Raw genomic sequence first — 11,691 nt, forward strand, 5'->3', positions numbered from 1 at the left:
CTGAATTGTGCCCAGCCAGACTGCGGCATCTGGTGGCCGTATGGGGAGCGACCAAGGGTAAGTAAACTGCTTGACCCTGAGGGCAGGGCGAGAGGATGGGTAGCCATTCTAAGTTTCCTCTTTTGTTTTGCTTCATTTTTGTTTTAAGTTGCCTGTCCCTGGAGATGAGTGAGATGGAAGAAAAACCGCTCACTTCTGAGGAAAAACTATTTGCGTCTGAGGAACAGATAGGGAGAAAGGACGGATACACATTTCAGGAGGATAGAAAGGCTGATATAATGAATTATTGTTCCATTTTTATTGCATTCTGTCTCGGTTTTGTTTGGCGTCATCTTGTTGGGTTGTATTATAGTAGAAATATGGGATCAGAAATTAGTAAAAAACAAACCGAAAGACTGTTAAGTAAATTATTAGAGGAAGGAGGCTTCCCAGTAAAATCAAGAGCAGTCAGGGCATACGTTGATATAATACAAAAATGTAGCCCATGGCTTTTTAAGGAGGAGTTGTTAGATATATCACAATGGAAACATCATGGTGAAGATTTAAAAAGAATAGAAAAGAACAACCCAGGGACTCTGCCAGTTCACACATTGCCATTGTGGACGTTCGTATCTGGTTTGCTTAGTCCAAAGCCTTCAGTTCAGACAAAGGTAGAGGAAGGAGAAGACATATTGATTCAAGTAAAAAAAAAAGGACTCTCAAGTTAGTCAGAAAGAGTAAAAGATTCAAGTAAAAGAGAAGATCTTTTGAGCTAGTGAGACAGAGGAAGGAAGTTTAGAGCAGAAAAAGCCATCAGGGGAAAAGTTACAACAGGAGACTGCTAATAAAACCTTTCTATCAGAGAGCATAAGTGTCCAACCAACAGCACCACCTCTACAGGAGACTGCTACTAACAGCATTCTATCACCAGAGGGCATAAGTGTCCAATCAACAGCACCACCTCCATATGCTAGGAGGCTCCCAACCCCTGCAGTTGATAGTTGGGATCCTGAGACAGGATCTCAAGTATTAACATGCCCTGTATTTGAGGTAGGAGAACAGCGAATTTACCAGGGTTTAAATTTCAAAACAGTGAAGGAGCTAAAAGAGGCTGTAACAACCTATGGTCCTCAAGCACCCTTCACTGTAAGCTTGGTCAAATCCATTACCAACTTAAACATGACACCAGCAGATTGGGCTAATATTTGTAAAGCTGTGCTAAATGGAGTACAATACCTGTTATGGAAGGTTGCCAATGAGGAATTTTGCAAGGAGACGGCTAGGCGAAATGCAGCAGCTGGTTATCCTCAGAGAAATCTAGATATGTTGTTAGGAAAGGGACCTTATGAGGATCAGCAGCAACAAATTGCATATGATCCTGGTGTATATTTACAAATTGCTGTAGACGCAGTTAAGGCATGGAAGACTTTACAAGGACATGGAGGTTTACAAGGTCAATTATCTAAGATAATACAAGGAGCTAATGAACCTTACGCTGAATTTGTAGATAGGCTTATTCAAACAGCTACCAGAGTTTTTTGGAATACAGAACAAGCAATGCCATTAATAAAACAACTGGCTTATGACCAAGTGAATCGTTGGTGCAGAGATATCATTAGACCATGGAAACAGGAAGATTTAAACACATATATTAAATTATGTAGAGACATTAATGAACAAGAGCAAGTCATGGCAGCTGCAGTAAAACAGGCTTTAGATGCCAGAGACAATAATGAACAAGGGCAAATTGTGGCAGCTGCAGTAAAACAGGCTTTAGATGCCAGGCCAAGAACATGCTACAATTGTCAACAAACAGGACATTTTAAAAGGAATTGCCCCATAGGAGGAGGGTTTAACAAAACTAGGTATCAAAGGATTAGAATACCGGGTATTTGCCCACGATCCCGTAGAGGGAGACATTGGGCTAATGCATGCCATTCTCAAACCACCATAGAGGGTACTCCATTATCAAAAACTGAACAAGGACCAAGTGTTTATCCACGATATCGTGGAGAAAGGCATCACGCTCCGTTGCCAAAAAATGGACAGGGGGCCCCAATGCTCCGGGGCCCCAAACCACAAATATACGGAGCACAGGAGGAACCCAGCAACCCCATCAGGGTAGTGACCAGGACACATTGTCCATCAGATCCCTCAGCAGACAAACCAGAGGGAGCACAGGGTTGGACATCTGCGCCTCCGCCAGATCAGTACTAACTCCAGAGATGGGAGTTCAAATCATTCCCACAGGGGTAAAAGGACCTCTTCCCAAAGGAACAGTAGGCTTATTATTGGGACGCAGCTCTTCTACTCTAAAAGGACTTTTGATAAGTCCTGCGGTAATTGATCCCGATTATGAAGGTGAAATAAAAATTATAGCCAGTTCTCCAAAGGGTATATCAATAATTTCACCAGGAGATAGAATAGCACAGTTACTAATCATACCAAGCCTACATGATAAATTTTCCAGTCATGCTGTAGAAAGAGGTTCCAAGGGATTAGGCTCCACAGGTGTAGATTGGGCTATGCTTTCTTTAAATTTAGATTCTCGCCCCATGCTAAAACTAAATATTCAAGGACATGAATTTAATGGGCTACTGGATACAGGTGCAGACCTTAGCATCATGTCTCGTCAAGAATGGCCAAAACATTGGCCATTACAACAAGCCACTCAAACGCTTTGAGGCCTAGGAGTGGCGACTAATCCCGATAGAAGCGCAATGGTATTAGATTGGAAGGATCCTGAAGGATGTGAAGGAACTATGCAGCCATATGTATTGGATCATCTTCCCGTAAATTTATGGGGACGAGATGTCTTAGATCAATTAGGTTTGACATTAACAAATAACATCAATCAAAATGCACCCACTATTATGGCTAGACAAGGTTTTAGGAAAGGAAAAAGATTAGAAAAACAAGAACAAGGTATAGCAGCACCAATACAAATAGATCAAGGAACAGACAGACATGGGTTGGATTTTCACAAAGGGCCACTGAGACAATAAAAATTACATGGAAATAAGAAAGACAAGTATGGGTTCCTCAGTAGCACTTGACTAAAGAAAAGATACAAGTAGCCCATGATCTGGTCAAAAAACAATTAGCGGAAGGACATATACAACCTTCTGTATCTCCCCATAATACTCCCATTTTTGTCATCAAAAAGAAATCTGGTAAATGGAGATTATTGCAAGACTTAAGAGCCATTAATAATGAAATGGTCATTATGTGACCTGCTCAATTGGGGATTCCTCAATTCTCTGCTTTGCCAAAAACTTGGTATGTTTTAGTAATAGATATTAAAGATTGTTTTTTTCAATTCCAATTCATCTTGAGGATAGTCCACGTTTTGCATTTACTATCCCTGCACTAAATCATGAAGGTTCTGATCAGAGATATGAATGGAAAGTACTCCCTCAAGGGATGGCTAACAGCCCAACTATGTGTCAAATTTATGTTAACAAAGTAATCAAGACCGAAGCATACATACAGCAATTATTCTATTTAAATAAGTTCAAAAATAGAAAAAAAATATATTGTTTAAAGATGCATTTACAGGTATCAAATCATAAAGAAAAGGTAGGGTGTAGTGATCATTACCTGAAACTATCATCAAGATTGGGTAAAAAAAATATTTGCTGAGATTTCAGGAAACTCGGAGTTTTTTGGAAGCTTGGCAACCCCTTCAATGAAAGTGATTTTCGCCAGTCTCTGCTTAGGGCTACATCAACAGGAATCAATCCATAGAGATAGAACGTAGAACTCATCTATCTATATAGGAGAAATCAGAGTGAAACCTAAAAATTCAAACTGTTACTGCAAAGGAACGCTTCAGCCTAGAAGAATGAAAATTGGTGACCCAAGTGGGATTGGTGTACTGATCGTTACCAGCAAGTATCATCAAGATTGGGTGAAAAAATATTTGCTGAGATTTCATTAAACTCGTAGTTTTTTGGAAGCTTGGCAACCCCTTTGATGAAAGTGTTTTTCACCAGTCTCTGCTTAGGGCTAATTCAAGAGGAAACAACCAATAGAGGCAAAACTGAGAACTACTTTAGTTTTTCAAGTTTCAAAGAGCTACTACAAACCATGTTGGATTTAGAGTTCCATATTCATCTATCTATATAGGAGAAAACAGAGTGAAACCTAAAAATTCAAACTGTTACTGCAAATGAACGCTTCAACCTAGCAGAACGAAAATTGGTGAGCCAAGTGAGATTGCTGTACTGATCATTTCAACCAACTATCATCAATATTGGGTAAAAAAAATATGTGCCAAAATTTCAGGAAAATCGTAGTTTTTTGGAAGCCTGGCAACCCTTTCAATGAAAGTGTTTTTCGCCAGTCTCTGCTTAGGGGTACTTCAAGAGGAAACAAACCATAGAGACAAAATGGAGAACTACTTTACTTTGTCAAGTTTCAAAGAGCTACTACAAACCCTGTTGGATTTAGAGTTCCAAACACATCTATCAATATAGGAGAAAACAGAGTGAAACCTAAAAATTCAAACTGTTGCTGCAAACGAACGCTTCAACCTAGCAGAATGAAAATTGGTGAGCCAAGTGAGATTGCTGTACTGATCATTTCAACCATCTATCATCAATATTGGGTAAAAAAAAATATTTGCTGAGATTTCATTAAACTCGTAGTTTTTTGGAAGCTTGGCAATTTCTGTCGATGAAAGAGTTTTTCACCAATCCCTGCTTAGGGGTACTTCAAGAGGAAACAAACCATAGAGACAAAACTGAGAACTACTTTACGTTGTCATGTTTCAAAGAGCTACTGCAAACCATGGTGGATTTAGAGTTCCATATTCATGTATCTATATAGGAGAAAACAGAGTGAAACCTAAAAATTCAAACTGTTACTGCAAACGAACGCTTCAACCTAGAAGAATTAAAATTGGTGACCCAACTGGGATTGGTGTACTGATCATTACAACCAAGTATCATCAAGATTGGGTGAAAAAATATTTGCTGAGATTTCATTAAACTCGTAGTTTTTTGGAAGCTTGGCAACCCCTTTCGATGAAAGTGTTTTTCACCAGTCTCTGCTTAGGGCTATTTCAAGAGGAAACAAACCATAGAGACAAAATGGAGAACTACTTTATTTTTTCAAGTTTCAAAGAGCTACTACAAACCATGTTGGATTAAGAGTTCCATATTCATCAATCTGTATAGGAGAAAATAGAGTGAAACCTAAAAATTCAAACTGTTACTGCAAACGAACGCTTCAACCTAAAAGAACGAAAATTGGTGAGCCAAGTGGGATTGGTGTACTGATAATTACTTCCAAGTATCATCAAGATTGGGTAAAAAAATATTTGGTTAGATTTCAGGAAACTCGTAGTTTTTTGGAAGCTTGGAAACCCCTTGTCTCATCTAACTCTTCCTATCTTCTCTGTCACTTTTGGGGAGCAATTAGTCTGGGACACGGGGACCCCAGTGCTGGTGGTAGCTGGGACAGCAGCCATACCTGTAGGCCCATTATTAGGCACAGTTTTCCAAAGATGGTTGTAATTTGATGAAGATGCTATGAGGGAGTCTGAAGTGGAAGAGAACTGTCAATGATGAGAATAACACAACAGTCTGTAATAATTTTTAAAAGGAGGTGCATTATACATCAACATCTTTATCATTCAAGAAGAATTAGAATATAAAATTTAATTCCCTAATAAATGACTAAATATATTCACTCAGCCTTCATTTCATCACCTAAATGGTTTATACTTCACTTATTTCTTCACAGTAGTATGGGTGTATTTTGTCTGATATTTTATGGAACCATCTAGACTTTAAACTCTGTAGCAGAGAGATTTTTGTTATAAAGTGAGACCATAAGTTCAAGGGGCTAGTCAAAAGTCTTTTGAAAATAAAATATATTAAAAACCTTATTTTGTCATTGATTTCACATTTATGCATTAAAAAATGTATTTTGTTTGACATTTTTCCTCGTATTATCTCTCTTCCTACAATTACTGTCTTTTTTTGGTGTGTGGGCAGAATCGTTAAAAGATTTTTTCTGTAGATTAACAACTGTTACTTATAATAACAAATGTAGTTTCACAAGTTGTAATCAAGACCAAGGCCCTTTCCCAATGTCCACCTCCAGTTCTCATGTTTATCTACTTCTTCCAAATTGGTATAGTACTTTCTAGCAAAATAAAATTTATGCTCTAAAATAATCATAAATTCATGTCACTGTTTGATTCCTATAGTTTTTAGAGATCATTGCAAATAATATGGTCATTACTTATCATCACATTTTTAATGACAAATATGTTCCCTCAAATAAGAGATATAATGGTAATAACACTGGTCCTGAAGGGAAAACCCCCTTTCTAACTAGATTTGATGAGCAATGGTCTTTGAGAAATACCACTGTAAATTTAGGTTTTTCTTCTCTTTCAGTTATGAGATACTTAAAAAATCATTTGTCATTTATGTACTATTTATAAATGTTAAGTATTATTGACTTCTTCACTTTTTATTGTATTTATTAGAAGGTGTCTTGAAGGTGGTATCTGTCAAATACTACCAAGTCTAATATTCATTTAGTTTTTCCTACTTGAATCACCTCAAATCAATATTTTTCAAAATATCCATTATTTTTAGGGAATCTCTATCAATTACTAAGGAAGACTGAAGGATAAATGTAGGTGAGAAGATTTATAATAAAGAAAAATACAGGGTAATAATAATAGCATCGGTATAATATAAAAATAAGCATATTAATACAAATAAAATACTGTGGGGAACTCAGGAAAATACAAGGTTAATCACAGCAGGATGCATCCACGGAAATGTATGAAGATGTGATGCACCATCTTTCATCCATCTTTCTCAACAGCAGTTTGCCAGTGTGCAACAAAAGGTTTTAAAATACATGCTTTTTGATCCAGTAAGTCCCCTTATAGGAATCTGTTTTAAAATCAGAATCTTGACACATACATAGGGATGAATAAGCAATAACAACAGTTTTTTTTTATTGGTTGTTCACAACATTACAAAGCTCTTGAAATATCATATTTCATACATTAGAATCAAGTGGGTTATGAACTCCCATTTTTACCCCAAATACAGATTGCAGAATCACATCGGTTACACATCCACATTTTTACATACTGCCATATTAGTGGCTGTTGTATTCTGCTACCTTTCCTATCCTCTACTATCCCCCCTCCCCTCCCCTCCCCTCTTCTCTCTCTACCCCATCTACTGTAATTCATTTCCCTCCATGTTTATTATCCCATTCCCCTCACAACCTCTTATATGTAATTTTGTATAACAATGAGGGTCTCCCTCCATTTCCATGCAATTTCCCTTTTTTCTCCCTTTCCATCCCACCTCATGTCTCTGTTTAATGTTAATCTTTTCTTCCTGCTCTTCCTCCCTGCTCTGTTCTTAGTTGCTCTCATTATATCAAAGAAGACATTTGGTATTTGTTGTTTAGGGATTGGCTAGCTTCACTAAGCATAATCTGCTCTAGTGCCATCCAAAAAGTTAACCCAAAGTGGATCAAGGAGCTAGATATTAAATCAGAGACTCTGCGTCTGATAGAAGAAAAAGTTGGCTCCAATCTACATATTGTGGGGTTGGGCTCCAAATCCCTTAATAGGACACCCATAGCACAAGAGTTAATAACAAGAATCAACAAATGGGACTTTCTTAAACTGAAAAGTTTTTTCTCAGCAAGAGAAACAATAAGAGAGGTAAATAGGGAGCCTACATCCTGGGAACAAATTTTTACTCCTCACACTTCAGATAGAGCCCTAATATCCAGAGTATACAAAGAACTCAAGAAATTAGACAATAAGAAAACAAATAACCCAATTGACAAATGGGCCAAGGACATGAACAAACACTTCACAGAGGAGGACATACAATCAATCAACAAGTACATGAAAAAATGCTCACCATCTCTACCAGTCAAGGAAATGCAAATCAAAACCACCCTAAGATACCATCTCACCCCAGTAAGATTGGAAGCCATTATGAAGTCAAACAACAATGAGTGCTGGCGAGGATGTGGGGAAAAGGGTACTCTTGTACATTGCTGGTGGGACTGCAAACGGGTGCGGCCAATTTGGAAAGCAGTATGGAGATTTCTTGGAAAGCTGGGAATGGAACCACCATTTGACCCAGCTATTCCCCTTCTCGGTCTATTCCCTAAAGACCTAAATAGAGCATGCTACAGGGACACTGCTACATCGATATTCATAGCAGCACAATTCACAATAGCAAGACTGTGGAACCAACCTAGATGCCCTTCAATAGACGAATGGATTAAAAAAATGTGGCATTTATACACAATGGAGTATTACTCTGCACTAAAAAATGACAAAATCATAGAATTTGGAGGGAAATGGATGGCATTAGAGCAGATTATACTAAGTGAAGCTAGCCAAGCCCTAAAAAACAAATGCCAAATGTCTTCTTTGATATAAGGAGAGTAACTAAGAACAGACTAGGGAAGAAGAGCATGAGAAGAAGACCAACATTAAACAAGGATGAGAGGTGGGAGGGAAAGGGAGAGAGAAGGGAAATTGCATAGAAATGGAAGGAGACCCTCAGGGTTATACAAAATTACATACAAGAGGAAGTGAGGGGAAAGGGAAAAATAATACAAGGGGGAGGAATGAATTACAGTAGAGGGGGTAGAGAGAGAAGAGGGGAGGGGAGGGGAGGGGGGATAGTAGAGGATAGGAAAGGCAGCAGAATACAACAGACATGAGTATGTCAATATGTAAATCAATGGAAGCGTAACTGATGTGATTCTGCAATCTGTATTTGGGGTAAAAATGGGAGTTCATAACCCACTTGAATCAAAGTGTGAAATATGATACATTAAGAACTATGTAATGTTTTGAACAACCAACAATAAAAAGAAAAAAAAAGAATGGCATACAGTTTAAAATTCACAAAATGTTTAATTTCTAGGAATTTCCATTTATTGTTTTCAGTCCATGATTGACTGTGGATAATAAAAACATCTGCAAAGACTTAGATAAAGGGGAACAACTGTACAAGCTTTCTGGGCACTAACTGCTCCACATGGTTACCTTAAGGAGTTTCCATAACAACCCTACTGGGGAATGCCATTATTATCTCTATTTTTCCCTGGAGAAAACAGAAGCACAGAGAGGGAAAACTACTTAGTAAAGTGGCGGAGTTTGTCTTTGCACCCTGCCAGTCTGGCTCCAATCTCCCATTCTTCAGTACTTTTCAAAGTGGAGGGGACCTGAGGTATCAGCTCTGCTCTTCTTAGGAGATGTCTGGCAGTGTGACTCGGTCTTCATTCAGCCAGGACCTTACCTTCCCCTCCTGGAGAAATCCTTCAGTGTGCCATAGTAAACTTTACTGTTTATCTGCCAGGAGGAGGTGGAGTAAGGTGGAATGAGTTTGCTGACTGCACATCCCAGAAGACAGAGAGACCTCTCTCTTGGTGGCAGTAGCATCTCTTGCTCCAACTCCATCACTTGCTCCTTGGTATTTATAAAACTCGGGAGGACTTTGTTAATTGTCCCCATCAGTTCAAGTGAACTCTGATGGCACACCACTCTCTCCCATTCATTTTCTAACAGTGTTCCCAGGTTAGAGATGCCCAATTTAACAGAGAATAAATTAGTAGTCCCATAATAAATCTTGGGAAGGTGGAAAGAAAACACTCCCTTGCTACATTTGGCAAATCAAATGAGCAAATGAGCTCGTGTTCTTAGAAGAAACTCAATTCTTAGAAACTCTCCCCCATCACACAGCTGTGAGGAGAACTGCAGATTAATTAAAAAATTTTGGCAAATATATATATTATTAATATATATACATACAGTATATCCCACCTCCACGCCCCCTCCCCTCCCCTCACCTCCCTCTGCCTACTCCAAAGTTCCTCCATTCTTCCCTACCCACCCCCCATTATGGATCAGCATCCACTTATCAGAGAAAACATTTAGCCTTCGGTTTTTTGGATTTGGCTTATTTTGTTTTGCATGATATTCTCCAGCTCCATCCATTTACCTGTAAATGCCATAATTTCATTCTTAACTTTAAGACTGAGTAATATTTTATTGTGTATACATATACCACATTTTGTTTATCCATTCATCTGTTGAAGGGCATCTAGGTTGGTTCCATAGTTTAGCTTATTGTGAATTCAGTTGCTATAAACATTGATGTGACTGTATAAATGTAGTATGCTGATTTTAAGACCTTTGGGTATAGAACAAGGAGTGGGATAGCTCAGTCAAATGATGCTTCCATTCCAAATTTCCTTAGGAATCTCCATACTGCTTTCCATAGCAGTTGTACCACTCTGCAGTCCCACCAGCAGTATATGAGTGTACCTTTCTCCCAACATCCTCATCAATGCTCATTTTTGCTTGTATTTTCGATAATTGCTATTCTGACTAGAGTGAGATGAAGTCTTCAAATGTTTTGATTTGCATTCAGGAAAAATGTCTTGACATTGGATTTGGCAATGATTCAATGACTGCTTGAACATGACACCAAAAATCCAAAACACAAGAGAGAAATAAGATTCTATCAAAATTTAAAACTTCTATGCATCAAAGGCCATTATCATCAGAGTTAAAAAGCAACCCATGAAATGGGAGAGAATATTTTCAACTTTATATCTGATTAGCAGTTAATATTAGAAATATATAAAGAACTCCTATAGCTCAACAGCAACAAAAACTAAATAACCCAGTTTAAAAACCTGCCAAGAACTTGAGACATTTCTTCAAATAGATGTACAAATGACCAATAAGTACATGAAAATAAGTTCAGTGTGTGTCAAATCCATATGCTCATTAGGACTACTGTCAAAAACAAATAAATGTGAAAATAAATAAACCTATGAAACAAATTTTAATATTTTTAAAATAAAAATAAACAAACATGAAAAAAATTTTAATGAGAATAATGTGGAGAAATTAAAACCCTTGTGCAATGTTGGTGGAAATGTACAAGGTGGGACAAACGTTATGGAGACAGTATGGCAGATCCTCCCCCAAAAAACTAAAAATAGAATTATCAAATGATTCATAACACCTGCTTCTGAGTCTATGCCCCAAAATGTGAAAGTAAGGTCTTGAAGAGACACGGACACACCCACGTTCAGAGCAGCACGATTCACACTAGCCGAAAGGTAGAACCAGCTCAAAAGCCCATCAGTAGGTAAATGGGTAAATGAAATGTGGGTGCGCACAATGGAATATAATAGCCTTAAAGAGCAAAGGAACCTTGTCACATCTATGCTACAACACAGATGAAACACTATGGGGACACTACGTTTTGTATGATATTCTCCAACTCCATCCATTTACCTGTGAATGCCATAATTTCATTCTTCTTTAAGGCTGAGTAATATTCCGTTGTGTATATATACCACATTTTCTTTATCCATTCATCTGTTGAAGGGCATCAAATTGGTCAGTTCCATAGTTTAGCTAATGTGAATTCAACTGCTATAAACATTGATGTGGCTGTGTAAATAAGCCAGTCATAAAATGACAGATACTGTATAATTCCACTGATATGAGGCACCAGGGACCTTGAATTCATAGGTACATAAAAGAAAATAGCATGACAGTTGCCAGGGGACAAACGGGCTGTTCCTGTTTAATGGGCATAGAGCTTCAGTTTTGCAAGATGAAGAGAGTTCCAGAGAAGGAAGGGAGTTGGTTGTGGGGAAAAAATGCAAACACAGTGA

This window comes from Spermophilus citellus (assembly GCF_964194105.1).
Source record: "Spermophilus citellus genome assembly, chromosome: 2".
Lineage (NCBI taxonomy): Eukaryota > Metazoa > Chordata > Mammalia > Rodentia > Sciuridae > Spermophilus > Spermophilus citellus.